This window comes from Sylvia atricapilla, chromosome 1, assembly GCF_009819655.1.
Source record: "Sylvia atricapilla isolate bSylAtr1 chromosome 1, bSylAtr1.pri, whole genome shotgun sequence".
In the NCBI taxonomy this organism is placed as follows: Eukaryota; Metazoa; Chordata; class Aves; order Passeriformes; family Sylviidae; genus Sylvia; species Sylvia atricapilla.
In genome coordinates this window covers 54,299,572-54,313,932 of record NC_089140.1, presented here as the reverse complement: position 1 = coordinate 54,313,932, position 14,361 = coordinate 54,299,572, and the positions used below count along the sequence as shown (strand labels likewise).

The 14,361-nt window shown below is 40.9% G+C and overlaps 1 protein-coding gene across 1 annotated transcript in view; it reads left to right on the top strand.

Annotated features, from left to right (window-relative positions):
• Window positions 1–1,947: 1,947 nt before the first annotated feature.
• RALA (RAS like proto-oncogene A) overlaps window positions 1,948–14,361 on the top strand; it is a 30,492-nt gene continuing 18,078 nt past the window's right edge. The window contains 1 exon segment of the mRNA XM_066322980.1: window positions 1,948–2,081. The gene's annotated coding sequence lies outside the window, so the exon portion shown is untranslated.

The following is a 14,361-nucleotide window of genomic DNA, read 5'->3' as shown; positions in this document are numbered from 1 at the left end:
TTTATTGATGGTTGCCCTCTTTTATAGGAGGTTCCTGGGCTTGAACAACTGATTGGTCAAGGTTTCAACACTGCCCAGCTCCCTGGGCAATGATACATCTACATTCAGGATTGAATGGGATTGGCTGGGGTCTCCTGTTTGAGTTCAAATCCCACCTATCCTTGCCTCACCCGGGGACTAGTTTACTTCTAGGCTGGTCAGGTTGGGGCGTCTGTTATGTCTAAATCTATCTTTGCAGCTACAGAACAGCTGCAGACGTCAGTATTAATGAGACCTTAACTACGACTCACCCACTTTGGCAACAGAAGGATTCTGGAATAAGTATTTAAAAACAATACAGCACAGAGATACTCAAAGGGCTGCAGAAGCTGGGCCAGGATTTCTTGAGGACTCCTGAATAATTATTTCTACAGAATCACTTCCAACCTTTTCATGGTCTCACGAAAAGTCTAATCATAGATACCATGGAAACTTTTTCCTGTCACGAAATATCAAAAATGTTTTGTATTTTGAACATTTGGTTGACTCAGTGTTTCTTAACTTTTCTTTCCTCTCGCCTTTTTTCCCCGCCCTCTCCATTTAACAGAATCCAACATTTCTTTGTGTAAATGGACGTATTTTGATATTTTAATCAGATTTAATTGCATCTGGATGGTTATCCGTTTCTCAAACTCTACAGAATTTGCAAAAATTAGCTCATACCGAAATGTGAGGCCAAGAAAAGCAAACTGTAGAGGAATAGGTACTAAACACTGGTTAAATGATGTCAAGATGTCAAAAATTTCAGAAAACAGAGCAGAGAGAACAACAATGAAAATTTTATAGTGCACTTGCTTTGCAAGCAAAGTGCAATGGCTCCGTGAGGTGAACACCGAGGTCAAAGTTTTCCATCTAAGGTGATAAAATCTAGAATTTCTATACTTGGAAAGTACCTTCAGCCAAACAATTATGTGGAGGAGGGGATGCTTCAAAACAATTTGTATTGTCTGTGAATGGTTGCAGTGTGAAAAACAACGACACACACTGAGCAGTCAGTTTTGATATAAACATACTATGCTTAGGTTTCATTACATCACTTACATAATGAGTTTAAATCATGTTGTGTTGGCACAAAGCTCCCCTTACGTCCACAATTTAACAGAAGAAGATACCGTTATTAAGGTACTCTTGTTATTATTATTTGAATGGTTGTAATTAACATGGAAACTCTCCTACTCTCCTATCTCCCTGTTCTGATTGGCATCTGTGAAATCCTCCATGCATGGAGTTTTCCACTATTATAAAAAAAAACCAAAACCCCAAAACTCTTAAGAGGCGCACTGCTTCGTGTTCCCTCCCTTCTGCCAGTGATCATTTCCATGAAACTCAGTACATTACATGCTTTTTCAGCTTACACTGGTGCTCTGATGAAAGCTCCACTAAAAATAATTGTGTTTTAAACCTAACGACAGATGTCGGGAATTTATCTCCTTACCATGGCAGGACACGCCTCCTCTATTCTCCAGATGGGGGATTAGCTGGGGGGAAGGAGGGGCAGACATCGAGCTACAATGTTTTCTCACTATCTCCCTTAAGAGTTTCGGCTGAAACAAAGGAGGAGAGGCAGGGAAGGCAAGCAGGCGCCATTGGAGGCTCGCAGTTACGGTGCGGGACAAGCGGGACACGGCCGCACAGCGGCATGAGCCGCCCGAGAAGGCGCCGGCCCCGCCCCGCCCGTTACCGCCCCAGCCGCGCCGGGCCCGGCGGGGCCCCGCACGCGCCTCAGGCGGAAGCAGCCGACCCCTTCCGGGACCGGGACCGGCCGCGCCGCCCCGCTCCGTTCCGCCTTGGCCGGCACTGCGCCTGCGCGCCCCGGCGCCTAGCACCGCGGCCCGCGCGCGGAGCGGGGGCGGCGGGGCCGCACCCGGTGACGACGCTGCGGCCCCTGCGGCGCCCCGCCCTCCGCCCTCCGCCCCGGGCCGCGCGCGCCGCCGGCCGTGCGCGCGGGGGCGGTGCCAGGGCCTCACCTCACGCGCCCCGCCCCTCCCCGCGCGCTCCTCGGGCGGGCAGCGGAGCGCGCGCCGCCGGCACCATCGCCGCAGGTGAGCTGGGGGCGCGGGCCGGGCCGGGCCGGGCCGGGGGAAGTCACCGCCGCCGCGGCCGGGGGGAACGCGGGGAACCGGCTCCGCCCGCGCCGGGGGAGCTCTCCAGCGTGGGGGGAAGCTGCCGTGCGTGCGGGGGCTTACGGCGGCTCCGCGCCCGCCGCTCCGCGCCCGCCCGGGGATTGGTGTCGTGGTGCGGCTGACGCCCCGCTGCCCCCGGCCGGCGGTGTGCGCCCGCCGGCCCCACCCCGGCTCGTGGGGATGGGCGGGCGGCACCCCGAGCCTCCTGCGGGGACTCGGTGGCCGCTCCCTGAAGGTTACGGGCGTCGACCTTGGCGACCTCCGGCCGCGGCCCTCCCGGGCGCGGGGAACTGCGGGGAGGGGCCGTGGGGCCCGGCGGGGTCCGGCCGCCTGTTGCGGCGGGGGGCGGGTGCTGTTCCCGGGGCCGCGGGGCGCCGCCCGTACCTGCGGAGGGCGGGGCGCGGCTGCACCCCGAACAAAGGGGCCGCGCCCCGGGGCTGGCGGGGATGGGGCTCGGGGCGCTCACCCACCGGCCCGGCGGGACCAAGCGGCGGCCGCGATTCCTGCCCCGGCCGGTCCGGAGCCCCTGTGCGTGTATGTGGGCGCTGTGGCTCTAGGCTGAGTAAGGTTTCTGTAACATTTAATTGCTGCCCGCTTTCATGTGCTGGGCTGTTCTGTAGTTGCTGGTAACTAGAGCTTGTGTTTACTTGTAACACAAAGGAGAAATACGAGGTATGCTATTAAGTTCCCCAAATAAAAGAACCTTGGATACTCACCTATTTGGTTAGGTAAGCGATTTGGTGGGGGTTCTTTTAAATGGAAGGTAATAGCTTCAGGTTCTTCCCCTTAATTAATTGAGTCTTTAAAATGAAAATGTTAAGTGGGCCATACCTATCCCAAGAGTCACCTGGAGAGCTATCTCTGTGTTTTGTAGCATCCATAAACCGTCCTGGCAGAAAGATTGCCAGAATGGTTTTTCTCAGATTCAAAATGACCCTAATGGTTTGATTCACACTTACATTTCTAGTTCTTATTGGAAAGGGACTTGCATTCTGCACTGCAGAACATTACACTTCCACAAGTGGAAGCGATACGTGCCTCTGCTGGCATTTTAGTGTCTGGAGATAGCTTTATGTTCAGATCTCTCCATTACCTATCAGTTGTTATTTGTCTTTTCCACTGAAAGTTAAACCGAAAAGAGAGGAGCTCCTGAGAGAGGGTCTGGACTGGGAGAAGGTACTGCTCTTCTGTTAGTTTTCAGGATAATTAATAGTGATTATAACTGGATTCTTAATTAAATATCCTCTTATTTTCAGCTGACTTACTAATCTAATAGCATGTACCTCAACATTTAAGTCCTGGGAAACTGAGCATTCTTAATAGAATGAAGAACAACTGTTTGATATGTCAGTCTCTCATGTAGATTTAAATGCTTCAGTCTGTGCTTGTGTGACAGTTTGTCAAACAATTTTTGTGGGAGCCTCCAAATGGCAGAAATTTTAGGGATAGATTGTCCTATTTTTTTCTGTAGAAATAGGAGAATATGACATAGTGTTGCGCGAAAAGATCAAAAAAGCCTTCAGTCCACTGCATGAGAGGTCAACTGTGAGTTTAAATAGACTGTGATGCTAGATAGTGAATGTACTCCTTCACTATAGCAAATTCCTTGATCTCAGTCTTTGCTTTTTAGTGCTCTTTTGAATTTGAGGAAGGGAAAGATTGCAAACATTCTAAGGAGAAGTATTTTGTGTAGTGTGTTCTTTGACAGTGTTGTAATAATGTGTTGGTTTTTGGTTGGGTTTTTTTTTTGTTTGTTTGTTTTGGGGAGACCTTAAAGAAAGGATCTTTAGCCATCAAAGTGAAAACTGGAATGTTGTCCTAGCTGTGCATTCTTTATAATCTCTGTTACCTGTGGTTGCATACTTTTTAGATAAATAGCCCATAGAAATAGTAGGCTCTTGAGGGGAAGGGATGGGTGTGGGGAAGTGAGGTAGGGAGAGATGTGGCTATGAGCATAAGGCAGTGCTAGATAAAGGCAACCAAGGAGGAGCACAAGACTGTTAACAAAGTGTAGTTGGAGACCTTGCAGTGGTCCATGTATCCAGATTGACTTCCAGTTTTCATAAGAGCAGTTGTGTTCTTAACCTCAGTTACCAAGTCATGCACTGACATCCCTGTATCTACTTTTTCTGAGGGATTACCCTGAAACAGAGTAACAGTGTTCTATCTAAGTAGTGGTTTTGCTCCTGTTAAATTTCAAATGTATCTGACTTGGAAGAAGATAATTGCTGCAGCAAAAGATGCTGCTGTCTTAGAAACTGATATATGGCAGTCTCCAATATCAAAGGATGCTGTTATAGATACAATATCTTATGTAAAAAGTTGTTTAGGCACTGCATTTCAGCCAACTGACAACAGTTTTGCTGCAGTTTTACAACTGAAGAAGAAATAGTTGCATGAGAAAAATCTTTTAACTTTGTGATTAGATTTGGTTGCTTTACCATGCTAGTGAGTGCTGCAGGATATCGTGGTCCTGGGAATCAGTAGCTGATAACATGTCTTTTAGACATGCTTGAAAGTGCTTGTAGCCAGCTCACAGTAAACTTCTGATGGCTCCAAGCTATTGAAATTACTTTGCATCTAAATTGAAATCTATTTTATGTGAACAAAGTAATTTGATAGGCTAGTGACAGCATTCTCTTGAACATACTGTAGCATGCCTGCCTGCCTCAAACACACAATTACAGGACAATTGTGTTAAGCCACCTTTCTACCCTTAAAAGAATTTATGTGAGGAACCAAGTAAATAGAACAATTAATGTTATGTATGTCCACTAAGTGTTCTGTAAAATATTTTACATTTTATAAATTGCTAAGTAGGGAAGAAATTGTTATATTTTATTAGTCCATTGCAGTACTTCCAACAGGCTCTCAGGATCAGGATAGTTATAAAAAGTTATTTTTAAGGCTTACTGTCTGCAGGATCTGAAATTGGTTATAGTCCTTGTGGATATAAACAACTTAGAGTCACTTTATAGCAAATGTACCTTGCAGACCAGGGGATTATTAAATCCTGCTTTGCTACTTACCCTGTTTTCTTAAATATTGTGAGTCAGAGTCAGCACCTAAAGCCCAAGGATTTATTTTTTATTTTTCAGCTGCTTGTTGAATCTCTTTGGTAGTTGTGCAACCCATAACCATCAGGTTAGGCATATAGTCTGGAGCCTTAAGGACTCTTTACAGCAGGAAAAAAAATTCTGAAATTACCACAGGAAAAAAAAAAACAGTTTTGGATTGAAAGGTAGGAACGAGTTGGATAAAAATGTTGTATAGATTAAGTAATGCTGCCTTAGAATGATCTAGTGAGAGAATTTATTGCCTTTGCCCGCAGTAGGGCTTAGTATTTACTGGTCATTTTTTGTTTAGGTTTGGTTTGTCTCTTGTCAAAATTCCCAGTTCATTTGGGACAATAGATTGCCAACAGTGAAGTGTCCAAGCTTTGCACAGAGGGGGAATAATGGAGAAAGATGTGTTTAATATGTTAGATGGCATAGACAGTTACTATAGCGAATTCAAAGTAAACTGTGTTGTTATCAGTTTATAACTGAGAGGAACTAAGAATGCAAAGAGAAGGTAGAACAAACGAGATGTAGAGTTGGTTGCATAGTAACTCTACAATTGTTACTTTAGCGGAATTGATGATGCTTATTTGTGATATTAGGTCCTTAGTTGAAGTAATTAGAATGTACATTGAATTCCTATCAGTAAAGTTCATGCATTTTATATATGAATAATGCATTGTATTCTTCTCTATAAAAGCATGTTTACTACATCGTTTGATGCAAGTGTGTGGGAATGTCTCGTGCAGTGGCCCACAAGGTTTTATTGAAAATTGGCATGTAAATATACTGTATGACCAAGCAAGTATTTCTGCAAGTTATGGAAAATACTATTTATGAAGGTGCTTTACACCTGTGCATAGTAGGTGGGCAGCAGGTATCAGCCATGCATTCTGGCCTTGGTATCTGTTTCGTTTTACTTTCTGAAATACAAATTTAATTGCCTTCTGTACTACTGTAAGACTTGACCTTTAGCTCTGATCCTTGTTTCTGACAGTTTGAGAAGGCCCTACATATAGCACCCATATACAGACAGGCAGAAATGTTTCTGTCAACGGGAAAGAGATTGCAGTGTACATGGAAGTCTTGCAAAAATGAAACATCTGAGAAGAAGATAAAAAGCCAACTATGTGTGGTAAAGTCCTTCTCTTTGCTAGTACTCCCATTCAAGCCTGTCAGACAGTGTAGAGTAAAGGAACTCTGTCATTTCAAGATGTAGCAGTGTAGTCCTGGTATAGCTGTGTTGTCTCCTGACAAGGCATTTAACATGGAAGTAGTTAATAGCAGCAACACTTTGCCCAGTGGGATTTATTTCAGACCTCAAAATAAAAGAAATTATACAGACATAAAAACAGTGTTAATGTGACAGACGTCTGGAGGCATACTATGTCAGTCACAAAACCCACACTTGATGGGTGAGGTCATGCAATGGGAGATGTTTGAGTAGATGGACCCAAAGGCCCTACTCAAAGCAAGGCTGGTAGCAGCTCGTCATTAATCATCTGTCACTGTTACCCTTGGAGGTCAAAGTAAGCAAAATCAGTGAATCCAGTCACTGAATCCAAGTGACTGTTGTGTGGAAGAGCTGTTTTGGGATGACGCCACTAATTCATAAAGTTCTTGCACACTTAAACACCTGAATTAATTTCACCTATGTAGTGTAGCATGCAAATAAGTTTCATTCCAATCCTCAGAACACTTGTATTTTAAAAAAATAACACTGCACACTCATAAGAACTAATTTTTCTAAGGTCAAAATTTATACTGTCCAAATTAAGAGTTCATTGCAATGCTTCAGTGACTGGTCCAGTAGAGTCATGACTGGCAGCTCAATGCACTTTATCACAACTTGAATTCTCTGATTTTTTAATAAGATTACATTTTTTAAGTTGTCACTGATTTGAAAATGAATATGAAATTTATTTTACATTGATGTCGTTTACATGTTAAAGTCAATGATACAGCATAGGCCTATATGTGTGTGATTTATTAAAGCATCTTTCTTTACTGGTCCAGATTTTTTGACTGCTGCTAACTAGACCTGATGTCTATGAAGTTACAGGCTTTATATTCAGTGGAAGTAAAGTATATAATAAACCGGGAAAACTTAACCTAGAAAGAAGACACTGCACTGTGGACTCCTCCTCTATACAGTCCAGTTTTGTCAATCAGAATTTAAGGAGCAGATGCATTAGACTAAATATCAGAAACTGCTTTCAATTCAGCAAGTTTGTCATCTAAAATGTTATTAAATGGTTAGTATTGTAAGGAAGAAAATATAGCTACAGGTAACATTCATAATTAATTCCAGATATCTGCAACAACTCAGAGCATCCTGTAGGAAGAGACCCACTGATTTGAGATGTGTGAAATACACACATTTCAGGGAAAAACTTGATAGTTTTTCCCTGTTTAATGAAGACTGTGATAATAAAAGTAATGAAAACTTAAGGTACTGATAAAAAATAAGAAGGTTGCTCATCTGATTTATTAATTTGGTTTACATCAGTACTCATTTTGTTTTAATATATAGTGAAACATAAAGGACTGCTTTAGAAAAAATAACTAAAGAAATATAGATGGATTTGTTTCAGAAATATTAAAGAGAGCTAACCAATTGTTCTTCTAGGTGCAGCATTCTTTCTGCAAAAAACTTGTCTCAGGTGTGGTTTTATGATAACAGTTAAGCAGGAGCTGTTGCTGCCATTTGCACTTAGAGGAGTTAAATTCTGAATCTTAGTTCAATGTATGTCTCTGTCCTATTTCTCACATATTATTTTGATAATAACTTGGATCTTAAGTTGTGATTTCAACTTCTTACCCTTGTGCTTCTGCTTTTAGGGGAAAATACTCACTTTTAACCTATATGTATTCCACATCATAAATGCCTCTGTGCTTTGTTAAGAAATCCCATTGCAGGCTTTGCCAACTGGTTTTTCTTGTGTTGAGAGCGTGGGAGGTTATAATTTATAGATTGATAGTGTTGAAGAGGCCAGTAGCTGATCCACAAAATATTTTAGGAAAGCATGTATGCGTACACCCGTCCAACTATCTCCCTGTTGATCACTAATTTTGGGCATGTAGTTATTAGTTTAAGATGGGCTTAGAGTTACAGTTACACTTAAAGATTGTATAGTGTAGCAAAATGCTGGAATTTCTCAGCTTTTCTTTGCCCAAGAACCAGAGTGAGGTATGAAATGTTTCAATTTGGAATAATTCTGAAAACCTTAGGAGGTCCTGATTTGTGGGAAACTTCTTCACTGTCCTGCCTCTGATGTTTTTCATTGGATCTCAGTGAGATAGTTGTTTCTTTTTAAGTAACTTTGTTTAGTACATGTTGAACTTTAGTAGAAGAGCATCTTTTTCTGAAAATTAAGTGAAAGTTAAGCTATATCTGTTATATTTGCTGTCTTGCAAAGGTTGAATTTTATAGCTCTTTTGGTCAAAGCATATGAATGAAGTAAACTAACAAAAATATTCTCTGCAAGATGCATGAGTTAGAACTGAGACCATGTTTGTAACATGTGTAACATGCAGAGTTTGTGATTTTCTTCAGACAGAGGTATTTAGAAGAGCATTGTAAAAGCAGTCTGAAGATCTAGTGATCTTAAGAGTAGTTTGGAAAATTTGAGGAAATTTTCTGTCTGTTGTTTGAGGAGTGAAATTTTATATTGTAATCCTTTTACTACCGTTTGGGGAGAGAAGACTTTTTTTACAAATGTGGGGGAAAATATGTTTCTCTGAGGGAAAATTGAAACAGAAACAATCTTGTAGCCAAGTACTAGAATTTCTTTAAGATCGTATGAACAATGAAGTACAATATGATAAAATACTGAAACCTAATGCAGTCAGAATGGCATAGTTAGATGGTATGGGGTATGCGGGAGATATTTTCAGGAATGTAATTCCTGTTTTACAACAAACTAAGACTGGTCATGCTGTTATCTGAACAACAGGAATTGCTTTTAATAACACTTTTTCAGACCTTATGCAGAACTCTGACTGCATTTGCAGTAAGGTAAAAGAAATAAACCTCTCAAGGACGAAAGCAGTAAAATTTGCTTCTGACTCTGTGGTGAACTGATGCTAATAGAAGTTCTGCCACTGAATTGAAAGCTTGCAAGTGACCAACTGAAAGAAAATGTTTTTATAAGTCAGAGGCTGTGAAGGTTTCTTAGGCTGGAGAAAACCATGCAACATTGAAAAGGTATTAGGTCGTATACTCCTCACAGGAATTTAGAAGGTTGTGTGTATAGAAAGGAAAGCATCTCACACTTGGTACTGTTTAGCATTGCAACGTGTAGAATTAAATTAGTTAAATGTTGATAAAGTTGTTGTATTTCACTGTAGACAGACTTCTATAGTAGTTTTTCCATGGGGAGACTGCCTTTAAATAAAGTGACTTTAGTCTGTGACCACTGCTGGAATGCCTTTAGCTTTTGCATTTCATGTCAGGTCATAGCAAGGGCTACACACTTCAGACCCATCTAGTGGTGTGCACCATTCTTAACAGTGCCTTTTCTAAGAGTCTTTGCTTTTGGAGTATGTTTTAAAAACTAATTTTTAGGTTGTTTATCAGAAGGTTTTGATAGTTGCTTCACTTGGTTCCCCAGATACTCAGAAATGAATGTTATGTTTGCTCCTGTGTTCTGAAATTGATCTATGATTTTAACGTACATTACTTTGTAAAGAGCTTTTTTTAGATTGCCTGTTCTCTTAAAATTTGGAACTTACACAGTTATATTTTTGCAAAGTCATTTAACAGTTCCAAGTTACTTTGTGCATTTTAAGAGCTGTAAGAATTGAAATGGGATTAAAAAGCAATTTTTAAATTTGAGAACATCTGATTTGAAAATACCTTCAGTGGTATTGCAAGAATAGTGTGATCAGTATTTTAAGCAGGAAATAATGAAAGCCACCTTGCACTGGCAGTTGATCTGAAAATTGTTGAATTGACATGAATATTAATAATTTAATATTAATTTCATTAATGGAATGCCCTCTGTTTCTAGCCATTGCAAATTTAATACCTGTAATATGTGAAATAGCCATGAAAGTCTGTCACGTATCATATGACTGGCAAACATGTATTGAACTAAAGGACAATTCATTGCCTGATTGGGTCTTTTAGGTCTATTAGATTAACTCTACCAATGTTTCAAATCTTATATCTAACAGTTTTAGGATAAGTGGCATCTAAAAATGGGGAGGGATCCACCTAAGAGTGTTTCAGCTTTGAGTGCTGTATTACTATGCAGCAACAGGTCTATAACCACTTGTGTTCTTGAGTCACCTATTCAAAAAGTTTTTGTGTGTTTGCAAACCAGTCTCATTCAATGAGTTGTGCATATTTTTTTCTGAATAAAACAGAAAAATTATGATTTTAGGAGGAGAAATTTGCACTGCATAGAATATAAAGAGGAGACATTACTGGAACAATAATGGCTACAAAAAAGTAGTGCTACAAAAAGTATGGCTACAAAAGTAATGCTCTTGCAATAATACTACAAAAATACTTGTGCATTTCTAATTAGGTGGTAAAACAGATGGCAGACTCATAACATGAATGAAGTAACTTACTTTGCCAGTCAGATTTCATTATAAAAAATTTTCTGCAGCTGCATGATTCTTTAATGGAATAAAAGGAAACTTTTGAAATGCAAAATCCAACATGCTCATATTTCATTAGGTTCCATTTGGCTGGTGTATTGATGCAGTCTGTCTATGGGGAGAGAGAACACTTGCCTGTATTTGTGAAGAGGAGACGGAGAACTTGGTGGTACCTGCTTCTTGGTGTCTCTTGTTAATGTCCTGCATCCAGTCCTGTGTGCTTCCATCACTTGTGCTGTGGCCCTTTGATGTAAATGTGCTTGCACCTGCTGGAGCACTCGTGTCCTGCATCCTTCATTGTTAGAAGCTGTTTTATTAGCATGAGATGTGAAGGATAACATAGAGCAGTATTCCTACTCGGCTTTTGCTGAAACCATTCACCTAGGCACTTCCACTGACTTGTGGAGGAAGGCAGTGCCTGCCTTGAGAATGCTGTATTTTAAAGCTTAGACGTTTTCTTTGTCAAAAATTCATAGGAGTGTTACTCAAACAAGGCTCCTGTGTTCATTCTGTCTGTACTAATACTTGAAAGAATTTAAGGGTGTTCATGTGAGCTTTCACCACAGTACTATTATGACTGGCTAACAGGGAAAAACAGTTGTTTGAGCAGGATAAATTTCCTGAGCTATCAGCATCAGAGCTTGTCTTGGTGTGACAAGAGATGCCTGCAAAACAATAAGGTTGCTTCTGCTGGGCGGAGCCCTAACCTACAGAAGAGATGCTGTCTGTATCCCTTCTATAGATTTCATAAGATTGTTTGGTGCAGCCTCCCATGAGCCTGATGACTGTTTTGCTTTGCAGATACCATTTGTTTCTAGATTTGTCTGTCACAACTTTCTCTGTCACTTCCTGTAGAACAGTGAAATTGCCTGGGTGCAGTTTTTAGGTTTAGTCAATGTGGATCTTGATTGTCATTCTTTCTGGCTGTAAAAATGACCATGCAAATATTTGCTGCTTCTAGAAAGTGCACATCTTACATCCTCAATTTCTTAAGGAAGACTAGCGTTTTTAACAATTAAAAAGATACTTGTGTTAGAGGAAAACCTATGTTTTTTCAAGTATGTCTTTGGGAAGCCGCTTTCAGAGTTTTCTCAAACAATTTACTTCATCCAGCCAAGTCAACATGCTTACATTTAAATATTCCTAAAATTCCTATAGTGTATATTGAAATGTAAATGTACAGGGGCAAAAAGGGCATACTTAATGTGGTTGAGATTCTTTTTGAATTATGATTGACAAAATAACCCTGAATTTTTTGTACTAAATATGCTGTGAACAAGTTTTGAATACAGTGCTCTTGAACTGCTTTTTAACTGCTTCACTACTGAAGTTCATGCTGCAAGCTCTGGCATAGTGCCTTCAAGGGAACTCCATTCTTGTTGTTTTCTAGAAGAGCTGGAAGGAGCAGCCCTGTGCAAGTGTAGGTGAAGCCTGCTTTATCATTAATCAAAAGTTAGCTTCCCGATGTGCTTTCTTGTACTTGAAACACAGGATAAAAATGACTGTATCTCGTATGCTTTAGGTGACACTAACTTAAATGTGTTTTGAAATGTTTCGCTGAGTTTGTACTGGAATAGCACTAGTTAAAAACCTGAGCTGTTGATTCTGCATTCTAAAATTCATCCTTGTAGGTTATATGTTGACTCTTACATTTTTGGGGGGATGGGGGTTGAGAGAGTGTCTTTGTTCTATATCAAATGCATCTCCCATGAGTGTAACTTGACTTTTGATTATGGATAACTGATGTGGGAGGCTCTTCCACAGATGTCCCCCTCGTCTGTTTCAGCTTTTCATGGTAGAAAATCAGCTGTAGTACCACAGTACCTGTTTGTCTGCCTTCCCTCTGAATCCATGCAAGTCTCTGGATAGTTTTCACAGGCTAGTGGCATGTAGGATGATTGTTCATTATTTTGAAACAAAATGAATGCCTTCTGTTAATATGCTAGATTACTGCTAGATCTTCATGTCTACAAATTGAATATGAAAGAAGACATGACCCTTACACTTTGTATTAAAGCCCTTCAGCACCATCAGCCTCAGAAAGCTAAGTCCCCTCAATGATTAAGATAGACTGAGAGAGGGCACCAGCCACATAATGAACTCGTAGAAGCAGGAACAGTATTCTAGACTCTTACGTGTGTATATTGCCAAAATTATTTCACAGTGTGACTTTAGTCTGTTGAACTATGAAAGCAAGCTTTAACCTTGTGTTAACCTTGGTAGTGGGCTTGACTTTGCTGCTGCTCTTCCACTGATCTCTGGATAAACCATTGCAAGTATCTAGAATTCTTTCCAATGTTTCGTAATAGCCATCAATAACTTGAAAAAAGTGAGGAATCTTTAATAGGTGCCAGATTATGGTTGAGGAACCCTAGAACACTTACATTGTTTTGCCATAGTGTTTATAGGCTGGAAGTGCTTTCCCTGTGCTCAGCTATGTGTTGTTCTGGCCTGTCTTTGGTACCAGCAGACTTGTTTAGGTCACGTATCTGTTCAAAAAACAGTATAGGTTATTTTTTATCTAGAGCAATTTCTTAAATGCTTTGCCACCTTATAGTTGCACCAGTGCTATTGGGAGAAAGGATGTGGGAATAACAGGCAGACTATTGCAGGTTCAGTTTGTATCAGCCTTGCAGACACACACAGTTGGGCTCAAGGGCTGTATGTTTTGCCAGCTGTTTATGTGGACAGTGATGTAGCTACTTTGTTTCTTTTCAGTACACCACAGGGTTTGAAATCTTATGACCTTGATTTTGTTCTAGACTGTTCCTATTGTTCAGTTTGTCAGGGTTTTCATGTGCTGTTCCATGTGGGTTTCAAGAAATTACCTTATGGAAGTACTTCCCAGAAGTCATCTTGCAAGAAGCCAAAGAGGCGTTTTGGTAAAGAAAATGCTGAAATGATGACTTAAAAAATATGAAATTCATATTTGTTCTTACTTCAGAAGGTGCTGTCTAGTTCATGGCCGTGCCAACTTAGTTGGCACTAAGGCTCTATGGAGCCTCTGGGAGACTGCCTGAAATCTGTGAACTTGTTTTTCATGTTTTACTGACTTCTGTTGGAGATATCTCAATTCTTCTGGTGGTGTCTTAAGAGTATAAAGCTGTGGATGTGGGAACCACTGTTCTTTATAACAACACAATGTAATTATGCAATGGATGGGCTTCTCTTGCTGGGTGAAGAGTTCACTGGTTGACTTTTCAAGTTTAGGTGCCTGGTTATGATTGTGATTTCAGGTACTTGTTTCAAAGAGATAGGAAATTTAGGCCTTTTGCCTGAGGAGATTTGCTTCTGCTGAGAGATAGAACTGAAGTCAGTCTTCTTACCCTTAACTTTTGTTAGTATATGTGTAGTCAGTCTCCATAGTAAATTTGTTCTGTGGGTGTGAGAGGTGCAAGCACCTTCTAAGCACCTAGAAAGCTTTGGAAAGAAAGATTCTTATGAAACCTGAATGTGATTTATCTGCTTGTTAATTCATGGGAAGATCCAAATCGTAATTCCTAGTTAAATGTGTTTATATCAAAGGATTA